A 23,487-nucleotide genomic window follows, 5' to 3' on the forward strand; every position below is an offset into this window, starting at 1 on the left:
CGGACTAAATAAAAAAAAGGAACAGGAAGGACCAAATAAGGACGTCTGTGACTCTATGTTAAACTATAGTATGCTTTATTAAATTAGTCAACACATCAAAATAAGTGCTTCTTTAAAGCAAGAAATATTTAATTAATTTTTAATATTATTACAAAGTGCACTTTTTAAAAGTTAACAGTCTGAAAGTATCTCACTTCAACTACACTTTAAGCGCCTTTTTAAATAAATTTTATATTAAGTGCATTTTTTTAATATACTACAAGTGTACATTGAACACAGTTAGGCACACGTCTTTTTTCAAAAGGGATCGATGGCTTTTTTTTGGTACTTTTTGCAGCTCGACGACCTCTGGTCACCGTTCGCCTCATTCGAGACATTCTGCTTAATTTGTGTTGCATGAAAAAGAAACATATACGTGTTGAAGAACGTGAAGCTGAGAAGATGAATTACGCGAGGTGAACTCTTTCTCTATATGTGGTCTGTACGTCTGACGGGCAGCCGAGCGATGATTGGTTTACAGACGTGCACTTCCCTCCTGCTCTCCAAGGTGAGCTGGATTTACGACGACACAATTCTGCTCTGTTTAATCTCAGCCACCGCGGGCTGATTAGAAAAAAACCCGGATAATGGAAGACGCATGACCTCCCCGCTCCTCGACGGACGGCTCGCGGTGGCGTTAGCGCTCTCAAAATGCGTGGAGATGGCTCTTCTGAAGACGTCGGAATCAGACGAACGTGTGTTTTAAATCAATGTCGTAATTGTGATTTCCCAACACTCAAGCGGCGGCATCCTTCAAAGCTTCTTCTCCAGCTCTGCGCTGAACCCCGGGTAGAGAGACCAGGTGTCATTAACATGTCAGTCACAGTAATAACCTGTCGAGCTTCTCTGATTTTTAATGGCCTGACCTAATGTCAGAGGGAGAGACAGCCGAGGTGTGTGTGTGTGTGTGTGTGTGTGTGTGTGTGTGTGTGTGAAGCCCTGTGCTGTGGAATGTCAGCAGCAGATGCCAAACTCAGCAAGTTCCGGAATGCTCAATTAGTCGCTTTTATAGGCCCCATTAATAAGCATTAATTTTCTCTCCCCAGATATGAGCACAGCCAGTCTGCTCAGGGCCGTTTGGCAGAAACACTGGGCTCTCACACAGACATACTCTAAATCCTTCAATACCTCCCACGGTTCAAAGGCCACCGCAAAAACTGCATCTCGTCTGTGGAAATGAAGAACATGTCACGGAGCTGTTAAGAAAGAAAAAACATCGGCTGCGCACGCGGCGAGGTGGTCTCGTGGTCGTGCAGACGCCGATTTGATCCCAAGTGGTGGTGAACTGTGAACAAGAGAGAACATTTGCTGTTTTGTAGACCAAGACTTTACGAGACTTCAGAAAGGAAGTAACTCTCAAGCTGAGTTTGCGCTGTGCTTGCTATTGGTGTTCGTCACGTTGCACTATATGACCCCAATAATATCACTTTTGTCTTTTCTGCCGTACTATATGAAATGCACACTAGCATTTAAAAGACTCAGTTCATGTTTAGAAGTAGTTTCATACTGCTTGTACTTCTGTTCTCTTGAATGTGAATTGCTGAATGTGCTGACAAGCATTTAGGATCAACTCAAATATACCTTTTTATTTGAGTAAATAAATGACAATTAATTAAGTTTTATATATATATATATATATATATATATATATATATATATAAATAATATATAATGTATGTGTGTGTTTTTTATAGACGTAATAAATATACACAAATATTATGCAAAGAAAAAAATTATGTTTTGGATGTGATTGATTGTGATTAATCGTTGCATTAATTGTGGTTAATTATGGAAGAGTATTACAAAATTTACAACTGTTGTCTGTTTAAATATATAGTAAAATGTTATTTATTTCTTTGATGTCAAAGCTGAATTTTCTGCATTTTTACTCCAGTCTTGGTCACATGATCTTTCAGAAAACTAGCATTTTATTTTTGAAAACTGTGATGCTTTTTCCATTTCAAGAAAATGTAAATTTTGTTTTGCAATCTTTGGTGTAATTTAATGCATCCCCGCTGAATAAAAAATAAGAATATATACTAAAACAAAACAACACAATAAAATTAAATAATGTTCAGTTCAATTAAAATGTAATGAAAATGTAAAATAAAAAAGATCAAATAAAATAAAATCTCTCATAAAATCAAGAAAGCCATTGATAAGTCACTGACATAAATATTTGAAATGAGTTTGAAGTCTTGAAGTAGTGTCACCTTAATCTGTGTGTGTGTGTGTGTGTGTTTGTTTGTGTGTGTGTGTGTGTGTGTTTGTGTGTAGCTGGGCCTAGTTAATGTGCATGAGTGTTCTGGAAAAAATGTGATTGGCTCTTTCCACTGAAAGGCGGGGCTTCCCGATCTGTTTTCGACCTGCACCTGGATTTACTTTTTCTTCCTTTGAATCAGTGTCAATCACTGTGGAAATATATATCCGATCTGGCCCGATCTTACGTCACATCTGATTGCGTGTAGTTTTATGGCTCTGTCTATGTCTAAACCCAACTCCTCTCGCATTAATGCAAACAGAACGGAGATACGGGTGGTCCACAAAACATCAGTTCAGCGTCACCTCTTTCAATCTGTCAGACTGTCAGACCCCGCAGCGGCGGCGACCTCTGTGACCTCTGAGCGTGAACGGGCCGGACCACACTTTGTTGTTGATGGCAGGGACGGCTCACCTGCGATCGGCCACCAGCCACGAAAACCCCCGCTTCTGCGATCCTCGGGCCGCTCTGAACACACACACATGTGCAGGAGGTGTGCTCACACTAATGACAAACAAATGTGGCTGTTCTGGAGTTTGTCAAAGTCACTCCGCAGGCCTTTCATGAGCTCAGGTGAGTGCGCTGTAAAGGCTTTTATTTCAAGCTTCAGGACAGATTTATGTAACAAGCAATTAGAAGCAAAGAAGGTCAGAAACTGCTGGGAGACCTACATGTATAAACCGCGCGAAAAGGAAAGATCTTATTGGTCAAAAGGCAAAAAGCTTAAAAAAATTCTGCAGAAAACAATATCATTAAATAAAAAAATTATTTGTTATTCTTCAAAATTGTACACTTTGATGTATTAACTAACTGAAAAACATGTAAAGTACTTAGTATAATTTTAACTGTATTTAACCGTGGTAATATCAACAATATTACATTTTAAATTAATGTTCTGAATGTAAACTTCATTGTTATAAATTACAAATACTGCATATTAAACTCTATATATTTAGCATATACAGGTGTAAGTCCTATTTAAAGGGGCAGTCCACCAAATATATATATATATATATATATATATATATATATATATATATATATATATATATATATATATATATATATATATCCACCACACACACACAGACATACATATATAACTTTATTAATTCAATTATACATATATATTTAAATAATACACTTAACTTTATGTTAGCTATTGACTTTCTTCTTTTTTCATTTTTGAGTGAACTGTCCCTTTAAGTGGGTCAAAAAGGCACTCTTAACAGAATCAGACTGAATTTAATATAAATGCAAAACATAAATCATTATATTCTTATGTTCACGTTAAGTATAATTATATGTCATTCTAATACAAAGGTAAGTATATTCTCTTCAGCTATATATTATTTCCATAAGCACCCTACTTAAAGTATGCTGAAGTCCACTTTTCACAAGCGTGAGCATAAATACGCCGAGCACATTGATTTTCCACCGTCTCCTGTACCGCTAAAATGGAAAACAGCAAGGTGCAACTTTTTAAATGAGATTTTCTAGGCAATAATAATGAATAAACGAAAGCAATCTCTGAGTCTGAAAGAGGTGATTTTTACAATAACGTCTGTATTAGGACTAATGCCTGTATTTGGCGGAAGTGGAGTATAATTAATCAGCTGGTAAATAAGAAGCGTCCACTCCAGCGAAAAAATTAAACACCAATCAAAGTCCATCTCTATCATCATAATTCCTGATCGTCAGCAACACCTTTCCGCACGTAGCATTTAGCCTGGTAACAAATCTCAGATTTTATTGACTGTCTCAATTTGTTGCCTTTCATATTTCATATTTACGGCTCGCCCCGACACAATCCTGTTTTTTAAATAGGTAACCGTGCCATTTCTGATACGTAGCATAATTTATTAGACGTGGAGGTATGAGAGTGCTGGTCTGAGACGCGGTCTAATTGATGGCAGGCGAGTCTGAGGCTGTGCGACTCCTCGCAGAAAATCATCTCCCTCCTCCTCCTCCTGTCTCACTGTATCTATCTGCATTAAAGCACACAAACCCGGGCTGCGCCGCTCCCCCTCGCATAAGGTGAACCATTAATCCAGGTTTAATTTTCTGAAACAAAAAAATCAAGGATGTAATTAGCTTCCTATAAAAGTGGCGGTCAGATTGGCTCAGTATTTTTAGAGCGGGGAGCCGCGCTATAGACATGCTTTATGTTGGCCGAGAGGGCTGTAAGTTATGGCGTGTCAGGATTCTATGCATTCTAATTGAATGGAGACTGCTTAATGGCTGTGGAAATTCAGCTGCCTGATGCTCTGCTCCCCAGAGAGCCGTTTCGCCGCTAACACTCCACGCCACCATTAAACCTCGAAATGGGCCGATTTCACAGAAAAACAATAATAAAAAACAGGATTGTGCTATTCGGGCAACAGCAAATTCGGTTAACGCCGATGGGAAAGGCCAGAGAAACGTCCGGAGAAACATAGCAGCTGTCTGGCTACGGACGGTAATGCTAGCGCTTAGCTTAGCCTAGCATGCTTAGTGACGCAGGGACACGATCAGCAGCACAATGAGGCCGGCGCCTGATTCACATGATTCTCAAAACAATGAACGTCACGAACGAAAGATGTACTTCACATAAACATAATATACCCGAAGTGTTACACTTTTTTTTAAGGTTGTTACAGTGTAAATATACATTTACGTACTGAGTAATATTAACTAACTACATGCACTTACTGTATGGTTAGGGTTACTTGCATGCAACTATGCATCATTTAATGTTTGTACAATAGTAAATACATGTAACGTGTGTAACAAAGACAGCTTAAAATAAAGCCTCACCCTGGATATTTGTTATTCTCTGAGATACCATGTAAATACCATGGTACATTAATAGTACTTTTTTGGGCCTATACATCCACATAACCATAATTTATCATGGTTTTAGCACTTGCAAGTGGAGTATGTAAAAAGACGGTGTGGGCAAGGCCTAATAAACACTTGTTCACACACTGTAAATATTGCATCACTTGACTTACCCATGCTTAAATGTAATATATGTACATATATTACATTTGCATATAGGAAATAAAAACCATTGGAAACCGCATACTGTATTCATGTTTAATATACAAATTACAGATATAGGTATATATTTTGGGGACTAAAATGAGAAATCTGAGAAAGATTTAGATTTAGTCGAATCATCAATTAAAAAACATTCAATTGAAATTGAAATTCAATGTCAAAATGTACAGATTTTTAATGAAGATGAATCTGTTTTAAATAAATTTTCTGAACGTCAATGTTTGTTCTTAAAGCATAACTTATTATTTCTATTGAGCTATGCCGTCCAGCTTCCTGATTTTGCTAGTTTATATTTGATTCTACGGTTTCTTGACTTAAACCCTTCCACTGCTTCAGTGACTCCACGCTGCTGAGATGGTTTTACCATAACCTAATTTTCAGTTTAAATGCCACGCCGGCGCCGCTGTCCTTTTAAAAGGATATACTTTTCGTCAAGCATAAATACATTCTCATTCTCAAATGGAATTTATTTCTTAAATTGCATTCACCCTTATTAAACGTGTCTGTGTATTTTTGCATGTGCACCAGAGTGAGTCAGTGTGTGTGTGTGTGTGTGTGTGTGTGAGGCACCACGCTGAGAATGAAGCAGATGGCAGCATACAGCTCTCATGTGACTACAAAACTGTTTTCCATTGATACCGCTAAGGGGGGAATCGAGGGGTTTCTTCTCTCGTTCGCTGTAAATCTCTTCCGTACAGCCAGCGGTTTCACACTGCTTGGTTTTATTTCAGACGGACAGCCGTAGTGAAAAGAGAGCATTTATGACACAGTTTTCCCCGCCATCCTCTGTCAGCGGCTGTGATGAGCAAAGCTAACATGCTCTAATTCCTGTAGATAGAATGACATTTTTTCAATTTGGACTCAGAAACCGGCTCCATGATGAACGGCTGAGCGCCTCATTTCCTTAAAGCATTTCTTCTTAACCTCTCCTGACAGTTTAGATATTGCCTACCTGGTAATTTGCTCGACAATAATTGTTCGGGAGAGATTCCCCTCTGCCTTTAACTGGCATCCTCACCTCCCTCTGTAGGTGACGAAATGCAATTACAGAAGCGAGGACCCCTTCCCCGGCATGACCGGCCAAGCAGTGGCGCCGAAGAGTCCCGCTGCCATTAATGGAAAGCCCGCATCTCGCCGACACGGTTCCCAACAAATAAAACTTTAATTAAAAGATCTGACGGCATTTTATTGATTAACGGCGATTAAAGCGTACGACTGGAGTTTTTTTCGGTAGATGGAGGTTTCGTCCCCCCTCGGATTCGCCTAATTGTCAGCGGTCTGTTTATTGATAAGACTCGTGGATGAATACAGATGCGAGCGCATGCTGATGGAGAGATCATTTTGCGCGCAGCACCGGTCTAGAGCGGGACCAGCTGTTGCCGCTCGCCCCCGCTGGGACCGCGCGTTTCACAGCCACCCCGGGCGCGCACACCGCGGCGCGCACCACGCTTAATGCGCACGCTAACATTTCCACAACCTCCCTCAACAACAGTACGAGTTTTACAACCCGTGGTGGAGCGCACGGGCTCTTAGTCTCACATTTAAAACGTTAATCATCAGTCTAATTGCCGCAACTCTACTAATTTGGGTTGTAATCCTTCAGCGATTATATGTTATGCTCAATATCAGGTTTGTTCATTAATTAACAGGATTATTAACCTTTGCGTAGTGCCCGTTTGGGATTTGGCCCTGCAATGTTGCTGCAGGAGTGCTGAAAACCCAGCGAAAATGAGAAGAAAACAAGTAATTTACTCATAATCAGTGGCGCGGCGGTGGTGAGCCGCTACATGGCCTCTCCGCAGGCTGATGATCCTGTGGAACGCTACAAATAACTGACATAGACTGGCCCGAGCTAAATTAGAATTCATAGTGGGCTGACATCTCGTTACGACGGCCTCTGCAGGCAATCGCGAGACGGGGGGGAGGGCAAAATGATGCCTGTACAAGGCTACCGAACACGAGAGAGAGGGAGAGGGAAGGAGAGAGAGGTGGTATGTCAATGACAAAGCGGTAATTAGAACACGGCCCAATCAAATCTTTAAAACGAGGACATGTGACCTCTGACCCCGGGCGGCATCGGGTCAAAGGCTGCTGAAGTAAAGGCCCGATGAGTAATCGTGCGGGATGTTTGGGAGTGTTTACGAGAGGCCGTATCGATTATGCTGCACGGTGCCGTAATATATTTAAGTTCGGAGGAGGCTTGCCTGTCCGCACTCGTCCTCTCATCTTGCTCTTATGATTTAACGCAACAGGATGCAAAAATTCTAATGATAAAGTGCTACTAGCCATATAATCGCTGCATTGCATCCGTAAGTTATTTTCCGTGAACGTGAGAGGTTTCCGATTTCTTCAGGGCTATAGGTAAGTAACTAGAAGAATAAATGGTAACACTCTTTGCACTGCAGGCTAGTGAGTTTATTATCATGACAATACATTAAAATAATATGATAAGAAATACCAGTCTGCAGTATAAAGCAGCATAACAAGCTGATTTGTAAGGCTAAACATAAGCAGCATTTAATATTGCACAAACATACGCACTACTACTAAGGTAGCTACTTTTAAAATCAAGGCAAAACAATTCCCATTAATAATGTTGTTTACATCCAATAAAAAGTATATGGTGCTTTAACACAATTTCTGTCCCTTAAGCCAAAACACACAGATGCCAACGTGGATATATTGCACAACATCCTAACATCCCAACATCCTTAAATGGCCCTATGGATGTTAAAGGTACTTTGTTAAAATCATCAATGTCAATAAAAGTAAGTGCGTAGTCTGGGGGTCCTGTTGTTGTTTTACTAATAAATCTCAGTGCTGCTTTTGACAGGGACAATCACGACATTCTCATTGATCAGGTACCAGGCTGGTTTTCCTGGTGAAGGTTCAGTCGGTTTGAGGAGCTGTTTGGCTTCTGTCGTGCTACTAGCATGTGGGGTTCCTCAGGGCTCCATTTTGGGACCTCTCCACTTATTTGCGTCTATGATTTCAGATGGTTTTAAAACATATTCATTTTCTTTATTAGTGGGTTGTAAATTGTATGTATTTGTGGTGTATTTTTGCCTTTGTGTATATGTTTACTTTTGTTACTTTCATGTACAGTTTTGAAATTGCTCTAAAAATAAAAATCTCGAATCAAACATGCCGACTTTGAAAATAGTTACAAGGAATAACTGGTCACCACAAACTAAATGTAAGAGGACGAGAGAATCATACACTACCACACTTTATAGTTATTCTGATCATAACAATATCATGCAGAAATATGCATCTTGTTGCTTGGAAACGCATGACAATAAAGTTCTATAGCCTTTGTCCATCATCTTTCTGCGATACAGCTTCCCAAAATCTGCAGAATCGATCTGACTTTTATTGACTCCTACTGTTAACTGGAGCAAAATGTGAAGTTTATTTATTATGTTTATTATAAGGCATCCGGGGTGATTGCTATTAGGTTACGAACTAGACTAGGTTTAACATGTTCATCTCCCAATCTCTGCGATATTCTGATATCTTCACTACCCACTTTCCAATCTGAAATCCCAACTTTCCAAATGTATTTATTTTACACACACAGATGGTCCAATCAGCTGTAACTTAGCAACATCAATTAATTGCGTGTGTATTGGTGGGTAGGGTGTGATGTGCTCGGGATAGATAGACAGATGTTATGATGGCGGCACTGCAGGGCTGCAGCAGTCTGTTTTCATTTCACAAAATAAAGATCCCTCAAAATCACTTTGACTCACTTCCAGCTTCAATTATAGGCTGTTAATTCCTGACCAAATGTAAAGTCGGAGCCTGGTCTCAGATGCGTGAGTCATCCTCTCAAAACCCAACATTACATTTACAAGAACTTTTTGCACTTTCCACAGTATCATACAGTCACTGTATTACAGTTTCATGTTGAATAACTTTACAGCTCCAGAGACACAAACTCCATAGTTAGTTTGAGCCCTTTTGAAAAAAAGAGGCTACACTTCACTTTTAATAAGAGTGCTGATTATAAGAATATACTTTTTGAAAATTAACTTTGCGAAAATGTTGAAAAGGGTGAACTGGATGTAATTTTTTTTAGAAACTTGTTATTTGCAATAACAAAAAATATATACATTTATATTAAGTTCAATTAGTTGAACTTAAAGAGTTTTTTGACCTACTTGAGTAACTATTATAATTATTTTGTCTATGAAATATGTTAATGCTAAACCTATTTTAGGTTTACACTGCATTTAGGCATGTCTAGAATGCCTATGAATTGGGCTCATCAAGAAAATAGAAATATTTAGTTAGACCTGAAGTTGACCTGTGATGATCTGATGATTCGTTCAATCACTTTTGAGTCGAGTTTTAGACCCAGATTTTGCGTGTGTCTTCTGTATGACACTGAGGACACCTGCTGCAATTTCACAACAGGCAAAGCATAAGACAGCAGCAAAGTGAGAAAAAAGTGAAATCAGAAAGAATTACAAAGAAAGAGAAAGGGAGAGATAAGGTTAAAAATAGTTAGCGTCTGGCACAGTATGATTGAGCTTCCAGGGCTCTGAAAATTCACTCTAATTATTCAACGGTATCCCTCTGTCATCCTGGCCTCTGCATTCCTGCTCTGGCAAATCCGAGTCACTCCCACTATTATACATAATTCGGCTGCTTAATTGGCACGGATCGAGCAGAAAGTGGGCTGTGGAAAATCCTCTGAGACTCGCAGGGCCACATCTGAGTGGCTCCATCAGCGCGCCAGTCCCTGAGGTGAGAGAAGTCAGCAAATATTTCATCTGCCGGACTATCAAAGTGCTTCACCTCTGGAGCCTGATTCACTTCTCCAGTGCGCGCAAGCGCGGATGCGGGCCTACGTGTGACAGTATTATTTATAGCCCGAGAGGGAAGATGACGGATGTTAATGCCAGTGAGATTATGCGCTTGCTGCCATAACGATATGTTGGACTTGAGCGGAGAGGTTAACTAAACTAGTCATTTAAGTTATAAGTGGGCCACTGGCATGTAGTAAAGCAGCCTTCAGCCGCTTCTCGCAAAGACGCTGCGCGACGCAGAGGCCAAAGAAACGCGAGACAAACTGTTTGTGTAACATATTAAAATAGATTCTAATGGCAGTCCCCAAAGGCGCATACGTCTTTTCTCAGATCTGGGGCTGTGAAAAGGTGCCAGGGAGCGAGTTTATTGCTAACCTTGGGCTCGTGAAGAGAGTCATTAAACAAAGGAAAAGTGTAACCTTGACCAGAGACTGAGGCTGCTATATATCTACACCACTCTTAGAAGCGCTTTACCTATGAAAAATATAAAAAAAGCAGGATAGCCTACGTTATCAACGAGACCTTTTTTTAGAGAAGACGTGTTCCCGTGCAGCTTCACGATGTCATGATTACATTGCGTTCCGTGGGAAAGGTCAGCCGGTATTACGGCAACCGCTGAAGAGGTTCGTGCCATGCCAACACAGACTGCGGTGCGATAAGAATCAATTTTTTACAGTAAACCCCTACAAAAGGGTCCCAAGATGGTAAATTTACCGCGCCGTCACGGGCCGCTGGTGGAATCTGCGTCAAATGAAACGCGGAGATTCTAATGGCACGAACGGATTTAAAGGGATAGTTCACCAAAAACTGAAAATTCTGTCAGTAGTCTAGAGGCTTATTACTCATCCTCTTGTCGTTCCAAACCCATAAGACCTTCATTTATCTTCAAAACACAAATTAAGACATTTTTGGAGCTATTTTAACAATATCCTTGCTATATGTTTCTGGGTCTGGGAACATTTCAGGTGTGTTGCTGTATATGCAGGGTCAGAGAGCCCTTGGATTTCATTAACAATATCTTAATCTGTGTTCCAAAGATGAACTAACCCATTAACTGTTAGAGGGAGAGTTTATCACATGCACACATACGAACATAAATATTGTCTGAGTAGGAACTGTGGACTAAGCAAGGCATTGTCATGTTAGTTGAAGCTGTAATTAGTGCACAGAACATCTGCCCACTAGCATAAGTGCTTTACATATTGCAGTTTTTTAGTCAGCATATGGAATTATGTGCCATACCTTTCTGTCAGATGCTGAGCGAACACCTTACATGGCCTGCTAGTAGTTAATTATTATTAATGGTTACACTTCTACTGGTTTTATTGAAAGACAGTTATATTGTGTGAAACATTGTCAATCAAACTCAAATGCTAATGAGATTCTGTAACTGTGGTGAAACAGAAATATTCAGTTAATCTAAATCTGTTTTCACACGAAGCCGTATGACTTCAGGAATATGTCAAAAAAAGTAATATGGGCTACGATTATGTTTTTGGTAATTTTTCGATAGCCCATGTCAGTGTATGTCTATTTATTTTTTGTAAAATAGTAGTGCAAATATTTGTGTTCCATGTAATACTGCATACAGGTTGAGTGAGTGGATTAAAGACATTCACACCTTTGATAACTATAACTGTAAAGCTTTAATAATCATTAGGAAAATAGTGAAGGCCACAGCACAGCTATAATAATAATGACACGGAAGAATGATAATGTTGGAATCGATTTTAAGAATTAGTTTTCTCCAGCTGATGACTATTAAAAACATTGACAGTCATAATCATAATCCATCCTACAGTACTTTAAAGATCTTGTACATTCAAGGCCCCAAAATGAAGTGTTTACTCACCCTCAAGTTGTTCCAAACCTGTAGGAGTTTCTTTCTTCTGTGGAATCTAAAAGAAGATGGTTTGAAGACTAATGGTTATCAAACAGATAATATATTTTTGAAAGTAATATATTATTGAAATAAATATTGAAAGTCAGTGGAGACCAGTAACAGCCACAGGTTTTAGTTTTTATTTGGCATTCTATTTATAGGCATTTTCATGAGACTGGGCTGGGATGCTATATAGATAGTTCTTGGTGTGAACAGGCCTTAAGAGTGATGAGCAGGAAGACAATGATGAAAGCAGTGGGCTTTAATGGCTATAACAGCAGGTCTTTTCTTAAAAGTCTAAAGACTGCCGTATGAGCAGTTTTCCTCTGTTTAGATCTTTCCCGAAGCCTGAGAGTGCCAGACAATAAGCCAGAGGAACACTTGTAAGCAGTCTTCAGCTGTGACACATACAGCAGTGATATCTACTAAACGCTGGGCTGCTGCTGATCATGTGGCCACAGGTACACTAAACCCATCAAATCACCAGATCAAAGAAGGATTATGGGTAAACCACAGACACAAGAGGAGGCTGCTTCTAGACAACACATTATTGAAAGCACACACAAATCCTGCACACACACACACTAATGTCTGAAACCCTAAAAGTTTGGAGTCGGTAAGATGAAAATTAAATATTATATATATATATATATATATATATATATATATATATATATATATATATATATATATACATATACAGGTGTTGGACAATGAAGCTGAAACGCCTGGTTTTAGACCACAATAATTCATTAGTATGGTGTAGGGCCTCCTTTTGTGGCCAATACAGCATCAATTTATCTTAGGAACGACAGACACAAGTCCTGCACAGTGACCAGAGGGATTTCGAGCCATTCTTCTTGCAGAATAGTGGCCATTGGTGCATTATCATCCTGATACATGGCACCACCTTCAGAATACATTGTTTGAACCATTGTGTGCACATGGTCCTCCAGAATGGTTTGGTAGTCCTTGGCAGTGACTAGTACCCATCTAGTGGCCCATCTAGCACAAGTACTGGGTTTAGGGATTGCCATGATATTGCAGTCCAAACCGCCAATGATTCACCCCCATGCTTCACTCTGGGCATGCAACAGTCTGGGTGGTACACTTCTTTGGGGCTTCTCCACACCGTAACTCTACTGGATGTGGAAGAAAGATTTTGCTGGCACCAATTGAAACCAATGTTTGACATTGGCACGAGTGACCAGAGGTTGGGCTATAGCAGCCCGGCCATCTATATTGACCCTGTGGACCCCCTGACAGACAGTTTTTGTGGAAACAGGAGAGCTGAGGTGCACATTTAATTCTGCAGTGAGTTGGGCAGCTGTGGTTTTATGTTTTTTTGATACAATCCGGTTTATCACCTAGACATCCCTTTCAGAGAGCTTCCTCTTGCCTCCACAGTTACTCCTGTCGGATGTGGTTCATCCTTCTTGGTGGTATGCTGACATTACCCTGGATACCGTGGCTTTTGAAACATTACAAAGACTTGCTGTCTGGGTTACAGATGAGCCTGCAAGATGTACATCAACAATCTTGTCCTCTTTCGAACTGATATGCCACCCATAATGTAGTGTGCATTGCAATAAACTCTGCTAATTAAACCTTCACACTCTGCTCTTAGTGGTGGAATGTGCAATCAATGAAGATTGGCTACCATGCTGGACAAATTTAGCCATGAAACCTCCAACACTAAATTGGCCAGTGTTAGAGTTTCATTTATATATATTTGTTGGTACAGGGGCAACAAAAGGCTAAAAAAGCGTGATTCAGTCATTGACTGAATGGGCCTATGAATACTTTCAGAAACCACTGTCGCGAAACACAATCCACCGTGACATCTGAAGATGACAACTAAACCTCTATCATGCTAAAAGGAAGCCAATATGTGGGTCAAGAGCCATTTAAAATTAACTGTTTCACAGTTTAAAAGTGTTCTATGGTCAAACAAGACCAAATTTGACCTTTTGGTTGGAAATCACGGACACCATGTCCTAAAGAGGAGGAGACCTTCCAGTATGTTATCAGCATTCAGTTCAAAAGCCACAATATTTGATGGTATGGGTGGTGCATAAATGCATACGGTATGGGCAGCTTGCATGTTCTATAAGGAACTATGATTGCTAAAAGGTATTTAAAGGTTTTAGAGCAACATATGCTGCCCTCCAGACAATGTATATTGCATAGAAAGGCTTGTGTATTTTAGCAGGACAATGCAAAACCACATACTGCAGCTATTACAACAGCATGGCTTCGTAGTAGGAGAGTCCAGTACTGAACTGACCTACCAGCAGTCCAGATCTTTCCCCTACAGAGAACATTTGGTACATCATTAAACAGAAACTTCTCTTCAGCAGCTGGAAACCTATATCAAACTGTTTTGAAAAGAAGGGAAGATGCTACACCTTCGTAAACATGCCCCGTCACAACTATTTTGAGACCTGTAGCAGGCATCAAATTTGAAATAAGCTCATTTTGTGAATAAAATAGTCAAATCTCTCAGTTTAAACATTTTTAATGTTATCTATGTTCTATTGTGAATTGGCTCATGCGATTTCCTGTAATCCTTTTAGTTTTCATTATATTCAAAATAATAACCGTCCCAACATTTCTGGAAGGATGTGTTACATTTTTACAATTGTTTTATGCTTTCAGTATGCATTAAGAAATACAATTATTTATCCGTTTTAAATATTTTTTCATTGTACACACACACATAACACTTCAAATACCCATCCACAGAAACCCAGTACACTGGATTCACAACAAACCAAATCCCACAGACAGACAAACAAATACGAAAGTGGAAAAGAAAAGAGAAAAGATACAATCAAATAAAGACCGTTTTAAAGCTCACAAGAGGATGTGGATGAGAACACGAGGAAAGAGACCAATAAATGTGAATCAATAGGACAGTAGAGATCACGGGGTCTTCATGAATGGGAGCATTTGTTTCCTTCCGGCATGATTCAAATCTGTAAAAATACAAAAATCTGTCCGTTTCCGTCCCGTGTCTAGGCTAATTCACGCCAAAGCAGGAAATGCCACTACGAGACAATATGCCAAATTACTGCGTTTATACCCCTTTTCCTGCTGTTAAACACAACTTCTGTGTGTGGATTTTCACACTGTTTATAGGAGAAACAGGATCTAGCATTAGTAACGCTGGACAAAACCTTTTTCTGTTTCCTGTGTTGCTGCCTCTGTCTTAAAGACCTCAACTTAGACAAAAACTTTCTCACACACACACACACACACACACACACACACACACACACACACACACACACACACACACACACGCCCAGACAAGAACATCCCAGGCATTACTGCATGACTGCACAGGACATTATGTGTGGACTACACTTGATTATTACTTTGGTGCACAGGCTTCTCACCAAAGTAATAATTCTAAACACATCTTTCTAAAAATTATATATATATATGTATAATGTATAACTTTAAATCAAGAATTTCACCGTGTTATGTGTAGTTTATAAACGTTCCTCTTTTGTGTCATGCTTATAAACTACAAAATACCTTCATACGAAGCTGATCAGTCGAAGAAGGAGACATTCTTCGTAAACATTGGTTTACAAACAAACACAGTAATCACCTGATCATATTTAATCTAATCACCATTATTTGAGAAAACCGCTGTTTAAATTTTTATAATATTTCACTATCTGAATATGGGTAATGCCATTAAAATATGTATGTTTTTCTGGTATATGGAGAAGCAGGGGAGTCCGAATAACATGGAGCTGGAAAAAACACACGAAATAGTCAGAAGTCATTACAAAATGAAGCTTTGTGAGTTTAATCAGACTTCTATTCTATTCTATTCTATTATTATAGTATATTCTGTTCTGTTCTTAACTGAATTAATTGTACAGATATATTATTTATATTAATAAAGTAAATCATATTGGCCTGTTTTATTATCATTTTTATTCATATATTATGTTATATACGAAGTAAAAGGAAATTTGTATTACACTTACAGTCTAAGCGTCAAAAACAAAATATTTGTTCAACACAGTTAAATTATTTGATTATTTGAAGGACCATGACGAGTGTACTGAAAGGCCTTTCTTGGCCGTACTCTGTCCTGGCCTTGTTTAGCCTGTACCTCTGCATCTGTTTTCCTGAACAGAACTCTCATCTCATTTCCTCCCCTCTTTCACGAGCTCTCTTTCTCCTACCTTTCAGCATTCAGAAATAATTGCATAGTTATCCTCAAATTAATGCCTAACTGTTTTACAACACACTGAGAGAAAAGGCCAAGCCAATTACTATTCTGCGTTCACCTTACAGAAGAGGATATTATGCTAATGACCCTCCCTACATGAACATAAAAAAGCTTTTATTTCCTCCGACAGACTCTCTCTCTCTCTCTCTCTCTCTCTCTCTCTCTCTCTTTGAGTTAAATGCATTAAATCAATGAATCATTTTTTTTTCTCTGATCAGGGAAGGCATAGATGTTCCACACATTATCTGCGGCGGTGACAGTATCCCAGAGAATAAGGGTCAAGTGTGAACTTTAACTCAAACAGTGGTTGTATGTGTGTGTTATACACATGTTCACTTTTGTAAGCATGTGCGTGTGTGTGAGTGTGTGTGTTAAGATCCCACAGGGCCGCGTTTGACACAAGGCTGCCACACTTTCACACTTTTATGTCCCACTGCAAGCACAAAGTGTTTATTAAACCGAGACCGGATGAACCATAAGAGCTTTCAGCCTTCTAAGAAATATCTTTTTGGCATTTAACCATTGCTTTTGAATGAAGTACGAGCCAGTCTGTTATCCTCCAGTGATGAAGCCTATCTCCTGTTGTCGTCTCACGTCAAAAAACCACCCACATATTTGTTCAGAGCTGTTTTGCATGCGTATTTCTCTCCTGATTCAGAAAAGCTGACGTTTTTTTACATTGCGGTAAATGTCACGCATGTTGTTCTGCGTGCCGAAACACACAATAGAGGTATGCGCGTGATGCATTTGTGCAGGACAGGTGTAATTACAATATAACCCTCTTATAAGTTTCGTGAGACGTGCTTTATAACCGAGGCTCGTGCTTATCAATCCAGACGCATTGCTTCCTCGGATATTTAACGCGGCTTCTGACGCACCTCAGCCTGACATTACTAGCACCGAGGCTTGCATGTTAAGTCCGGCACGAGGCAGATTCATTTATCAGAGCGCAGAGCGGCTGTCAGCGCGCTGTAATGAAGTCCGGCCGCTGATGAACCCGGATATCACTCCAAACAACGGAGAACGCAGGAGCATCATACATCCCATGTCATATCCCAACCGTTCACCCGCCGTTAAGTCAGAGCCGATGACCCGAAGACGGATGCAAACCGACAGCCATCACAAACATATCACCGGAGGTCCAGCTCGCAGGCATTCACTCCCGGACGCGAAGAGCGTCCGATAAAACAGCGTCAGCCTCTTTCCTCGCTCTTACGAACTTTTCTTGTTTTCGAGAAGAAAAAAAAAATGCTAATGAAACATACAAACAATGAATAATTCATGCGAGTAAACATTTTCCTCTATCCGAGGAGCTTATGCATAATTTATATGATAATTTCACTATATTTCAGTATTTTAGAGCTTTTCCTCACTCGCACTGACCTATTTTATTCGCGCTTCTCTGTTCATGATTCATGCCGCGTCCAGAGACGTTTACTGTTGTCTCACTGTATCCTCTCTATATCCGGTGGCTTCTAGAGTCCTGGAGTACTAGGGTGCTGCAGACTAATCGCACCCGTGTTCGCCATAACCGCTCTCAAACATACATATAAATTTAGAGTCGGCCAATCACACAGAGCGCAGCAGACCCAGAGTTTAGGGTGCATTATGCATCGTTATGAGCTAACATGGGAGGGTGGAGGGCTTTAGTTTACTGCACAAATAGATTTATGTGCAATGAGGTATTTGCGCATTAGTGCACGCACGTGTTAGCGTTTCACCGCGTGGGTTTAAGGCTAAATAATTACAGATGGTTTTAGCGATCTACTTTTTTTTTTTAATCCCGAGACTCTCTCTCTCTCTCTTTCGCTGTCTGAGAGTTTGCATTCGTTCGTTGCTCCAGGCAAAAAGAGAGGAAGAGCTGGAAACCTGCTCTGTCATTGAAAAGTTGTCTGGATTATGGATTTATGGCATACTCATTAAAGAAAGAAAAAACATTCAAGTTAGGGGTTCTTTGAGGGAATTCGGCCCTTTGTAATGATTTGAGAAGAATCCATAAATACAATAAATCCGTCAGTTTAAATTGTGGCCAGAAAGCAGTGATTTTTTTTTTTTTTATCATTGTTTTATAAACAGTGAGTGACTCAAATCTTTTAAAAACTTGATTTTGATTGTCTTATTTTATAAAGAATATTTAGGCCTATAGAAATTTCAATAGATGTTTTATATTGCTAGCAAAATTGCTATGTATTTGACAATGGCTGCATTTATTTGATCAAAACGCAGCAAACGTTTCATTTAAATATATTTTAAAAATGTCATTTATTCCTTGCGATCAAAGCTCATTTTTCAACTCCGGTCTTCAGCGGTATTTCATCAATATGCTCATTTGAACCATTTCTGATTGTTATCGGTGTTGTTATCATGTGATGTTATAAGGCCTCTTTTTTGATAACTTTTTAAATGACTTTACCGATCAATTTAATAAAAGCATTCATTCCTTTAGAAAAAAATAAACATGAAAATACCACCCTGAATTTTTGAGCTGTAGTGCTCGTAAACTGGGTCAATAACGTTTAAACAAAGTAATGTTGAAACTTGCTAAATTCCCTCTCTGTCAGAGTTTGGCAGGTTGTTCTCTCCCACAGTCTCCAGCTGTCCAGTGGGGTGCGCCAAGTCACAGTCGGAGCGCTGCTTACCGTCTAACCCTACTCCTTCTCTCTCCCTCACCCTCTCCTCTTTTCTGGTTCGGATGCAGAGCCGAGCAGACCTCAGCGTGCGGCCGCTGCCCTCTGCCCTGCTGCCCAGACCTCTCCTGCTGACCCGATGATGATGAGAATGTGGGATCCAGAAGACTCCGGCGGACGCCGAGCGCGCCGCGTTTAGACAGCTTTGCCCATTAAAACCAAATCGTTTCAGTTTTGCCACGTCGTAAAGCGGACGGGGTGAGATACGGAGCAAGACAGAAGACATAAAAGAGTCAATAAGTTGTATTTACATTTTTTTTCATAGTAGTTAAAAGAAGGCGCTGCTGTGGACGCCAAAGGTCAAGGGTTAGATTTCAATTTTAGCTTAAAGAGCTGTCCACTGACGCGCTTTATGAAAGTGATCGATTCATGAACGTTTACAATGAGGAGCCTACCTGGAGGATTTTTTGGACCAGTCGCCTGAGCAGTGAACGCCACGTGACTAAGGCAGAAAGGAGCCCGAGGAAAATGGCTTCTCAAACGCGATGTTGTTTGACTTTCTGACGGCGCGCGCGAGGAGAACGCGCGCAGTCCCAAGCCCTTCGCTGGCCATATAAGGAGCTCGAGAAACGGTTTCTAAAGGCTAATACAAAATATGACTTTCGCACACGTGTACATATCGCTGTGTAGTTACGGCATCTACCGGAAGGGGCTGACTGGACCACAAAAAATGTAGCTTCTGAGAGACGCACGAATTCGAGCTCGCACAGAAGCGTTCGCGTTCACGTCTTTGCACAGAACACGTGTAGGGCCTTTGGATAAAAAGTGCTAAAAGCATGCATTTAAAAAAAAAATAATAATAATAATAAAAACATTGGCTTAAAAACAACATTACATCTGTAATTCCAAAAATAAAAAAATGATATTGTGCTCTTTCTTACTATTTTCGAGTTCAGTGAAGCTTTTAATATAGTGTTGAAATAAATATAATTTAAAAATAAGCATGCAAATATTTTAATTGTAAGCGTTTTATGGCACCGTGCTCTGTGCTTTGCCACATTCCCTAGTGACAGAACTGTGTTCTGCCTGATTTTCCCCTCTGAAGAAGACTGTGGGCGCACTAATGTGATTAATAATGATGGTACAAGAGTGAAATTAATAGCTACTTAAGTAATTAGGCTGAGGAGAGTGCTCATCATATTATTCATCTGCATGTTAACGCCTCTCATTACACACACCTGAATGTCAATATTTCAGCTGTGCTTAGAAATATGCGAACATTTGATGTGTACTCAAATAAATACTTACATTTCTAGGCTATGCATGTAAGCTGTTTACCTGGGATCCTCGTGCCAGTTTTGTAGGCATTCGTTTCTTTTTACTTTTGTCCCGTTTTATGCATTAGCCGTTTGAAAGATGTTATATAAATTACTACGGTTATTATTGCGTGACACGAACGCTTGCAAAGCGATATTTCTGAGTACAAGAACAACTTTCCTAAACGCGCAATATGTACAATGGGAAAAGATTGCTTTTTTCATTCCCAAGGTATCAGAAGAGTATCTTCACAAATGTATGCATTTTCCTTTATTTCGGCTACAGCAGGCTATTGAATTATACACCTATTTATAATTGTAGTATTCGCTTTACGGATGTCGTGTTCTGTAATGAAATACCACAGCAATCCGTGCGTATATGCATAACCTATAAAGCAGGTTAGAAATAATTCTATAATGTTGCCGCTTAATCTAGACGTTTGGCGTGGTCTAAATCATCACAGCCAATCTGCAGCATTCCTGATATTCTGTATTTTCGTGAAAGAAACGCACAGCTCAAGGTGTGTTTTACAGCCTGCAGCGCCTCTCTCGGCCTACAGGGGGCTCTAGTGCACCGCAGAACCCGGCTCACGACGGCCCCCTGAAACACTCTCGCCGCCTCCGTCAATGGCGGCTTTAAGACGCACGAAAACAACCCAGCTGAACTAACACAGCACACGGCGGCCGAGGGATGAGCGCGCGTTTAAAATCACCTGTAAATAAGATCCGCGAGTAGCCTTCGTGCGCGTGCGTTTAGCCGTCAGACGGTTCACGCGCGCTTGCGTTTATTCGTGCGCGCGCGCGCGCGGCTGCCGGTGCGAGCGTCTGATGAGTAGGCCGGAGAAGCATCTGAATTTTAATGATGCTGAAGATGATATTGTGTGTCCTTCAGCCTGTTATACTGACACAAGCTCTCCATAAATCATCATATAAGCCCATCGTAAAATCAATAGCGAACTGCAACCTCAGCGCCGACGCGCCCCACGCCTCTCACACACCTAAACTTTCTCCGCGACGCCGCTCGACCCGCGGGTTAAGATCACAGCGTCTTTAATTTGTATTGTAATAGAGACTTTCTAATCCGTAATGAAATGTCTATTAGCCGGGCTCGTCGGCGATCAGCTCGCGAAGCAGCCACGGCAATTACGTCCGCGTCTTTGTCCTGCACTGAGCGGAGCCAGTTTAGCCGCTCGATAAATGTTAATCCAGTGAGGAGAGATCCAGGACTCACGCCGGATTCCCTCCCCCGGACTCGGCTTTGATCTCCCCGCCCCGCGCGGCTCTTTCCAGCGGAGCGCAGGCACCAAAAACACGGGCCCTCCGTAACACAGGCCGTCTGGAGCAAACGCCGCGAACGCGACCTGTTGCTAATTAGTTTCCCCTCGAGTGTTTGCTAGCTAAAGCATCATGGGGAGTCACTAGTTACATGCTTACGGTTGAATTACGATGGGTTGTAGCTGCTAAAGGGGGGACGGTGTGTGCCACTGATGGAAATGTTTGGCCGGGGGTTAGCTCCAACCATATTTCAGCGCACTTGTATAAACACGGCTTGGAAAGAAAGCAATAGGGGTGCGCATCTTTTAAGATCATTCAGCGCAAGTTAAGCACTTAATGATTTTTTGTACATACAGACTTCTTTCAAGAAGACCCCCCCCCATTGTTAGATGCAAGTGTTTGATTTCATAAACAGTAAACTATTGCTTCTTATGATTTTAAATCTGTATTGAACCTCGGATGGGTCTCGAAACAACTCGGTGTCGAGTAGCATTATCGATTGCATAACTGTTGAAAATATGATTAATTTTGATAAGCAATCAGCGGCGTTACTTCAATAAAGTGCTGGGAACAGTTACACTGCGTATTGCATTTGAAGCAATCCATAACCTAACACATTTCCACTAGTAATTATCCTCCGAAAATGACAGAAAACTATAAATCTGTGGAAGAGAACACTTCCTTTCGCTGCACGTGCAAAGCGGACGGATTTATGAGTCGGCATCACTTCATCCTTTCTTACCTCAGGACCGAAACAACAACCGGAAACAAACAAAAATGTTAGGGAAGGAAACAGCGGGACTGTTTTTACGGTGATCCCTCCAACCAGCAATTCTGACATACAAAATACAGCATGTAAAAGACCCCGGCGGCATCCAAACCGCGTGCACACACACACACACACACACACACACACTTCCAGGAGCCCATTTCTTTGCACAGCCTGTGAGCCGTAAACAGCTTATGAAAGTCAAATGGAAATGTGGCATAATCTGACAAGTGGAGTCTGTGCTTCAAAAACAGCTCTAACAATCGACACACACACACACACACACACACACACACACACAGGTACAAACACACTCGCACACGCGCGGATCACAACCGGGCCGTGTGCGTAATCTGCCTCTCCAGGAAACTACAGGTGCTTCTGTCTTAGGAACTGTAATGAAATAAAGTGCAGTCAGAAGTGCATTCAGACGCAGGGCAGGTTCAGTAGATCTCGTGTAGGAGACGAGGGAAGAGATGAAAGGAGATGCTAGCGTTTTGCTGCATCATACGAGTGCTGTTGTATCATAAACACAGTTTAGCACCCCGCTGAGATACTTAAGACCCAACAGTCTTAGCATACTCTCACTAATTACAGGACAGAACCTGTTCTCAGCGCCCACCAGGACACCACTTCTTACTCGGAGCTCATTGATCTGTTCATCTAACATCTATGAAGAAAATATCAAACATACAGGCACGATTGCATTGTTTTTTAAAGATTACATTTTTTTTATGGAATAAAATGTAAAATCATTTTGTATACAATTTGTTACAAAATTTTTAAAAAAGCGTCCTTTATTCATTGCCTGTGGGATTGTAATATTTTTCACTTAAATTATTATTTTGGATTCAGATTTAGATTTTTATCCCAGATTTTATTTCATATAAATGATTTTGTTATATTTACATTTATTATTATAAATAAATTATCGTATGAACAGCATTTATTTCAGTAGTGCATTTTATTTCAGTGTCTTCAAATCGTCACCTCATTGTCTGTATGAATGTTATGAAAAATAAATTTATTATTTTATGATTTTTTTTTTAAAATTTGTATAAAATCCAAATCTCAAAATTAAAATCAGTAAATATAATTGAACTTTTTCATTATATGTCAAGATTAATTCAGGCAAATTACTAATATCCAAACATCTAGTACTCTATATGAATATTAAAAAAATATGTTTGAAAATTAAGATTATGTAA

Source organism: Puntigrus tetrazona, chromosome 9, assembly GCF_018831695.1.
Source record: "Puntigrus tetrazona isolate hp1 chromosome 9, ASM1883169v1, whole genome shotgun sequence".
In the NCBI taxonomy this organism is placed as follows: domain Eukaryota; kingdom Metazoa; phylum Chordata; class Actinopteri; order Cypriniformes; family Cyprinidae; genus Puntigrus; species Puntigrus tetrazona.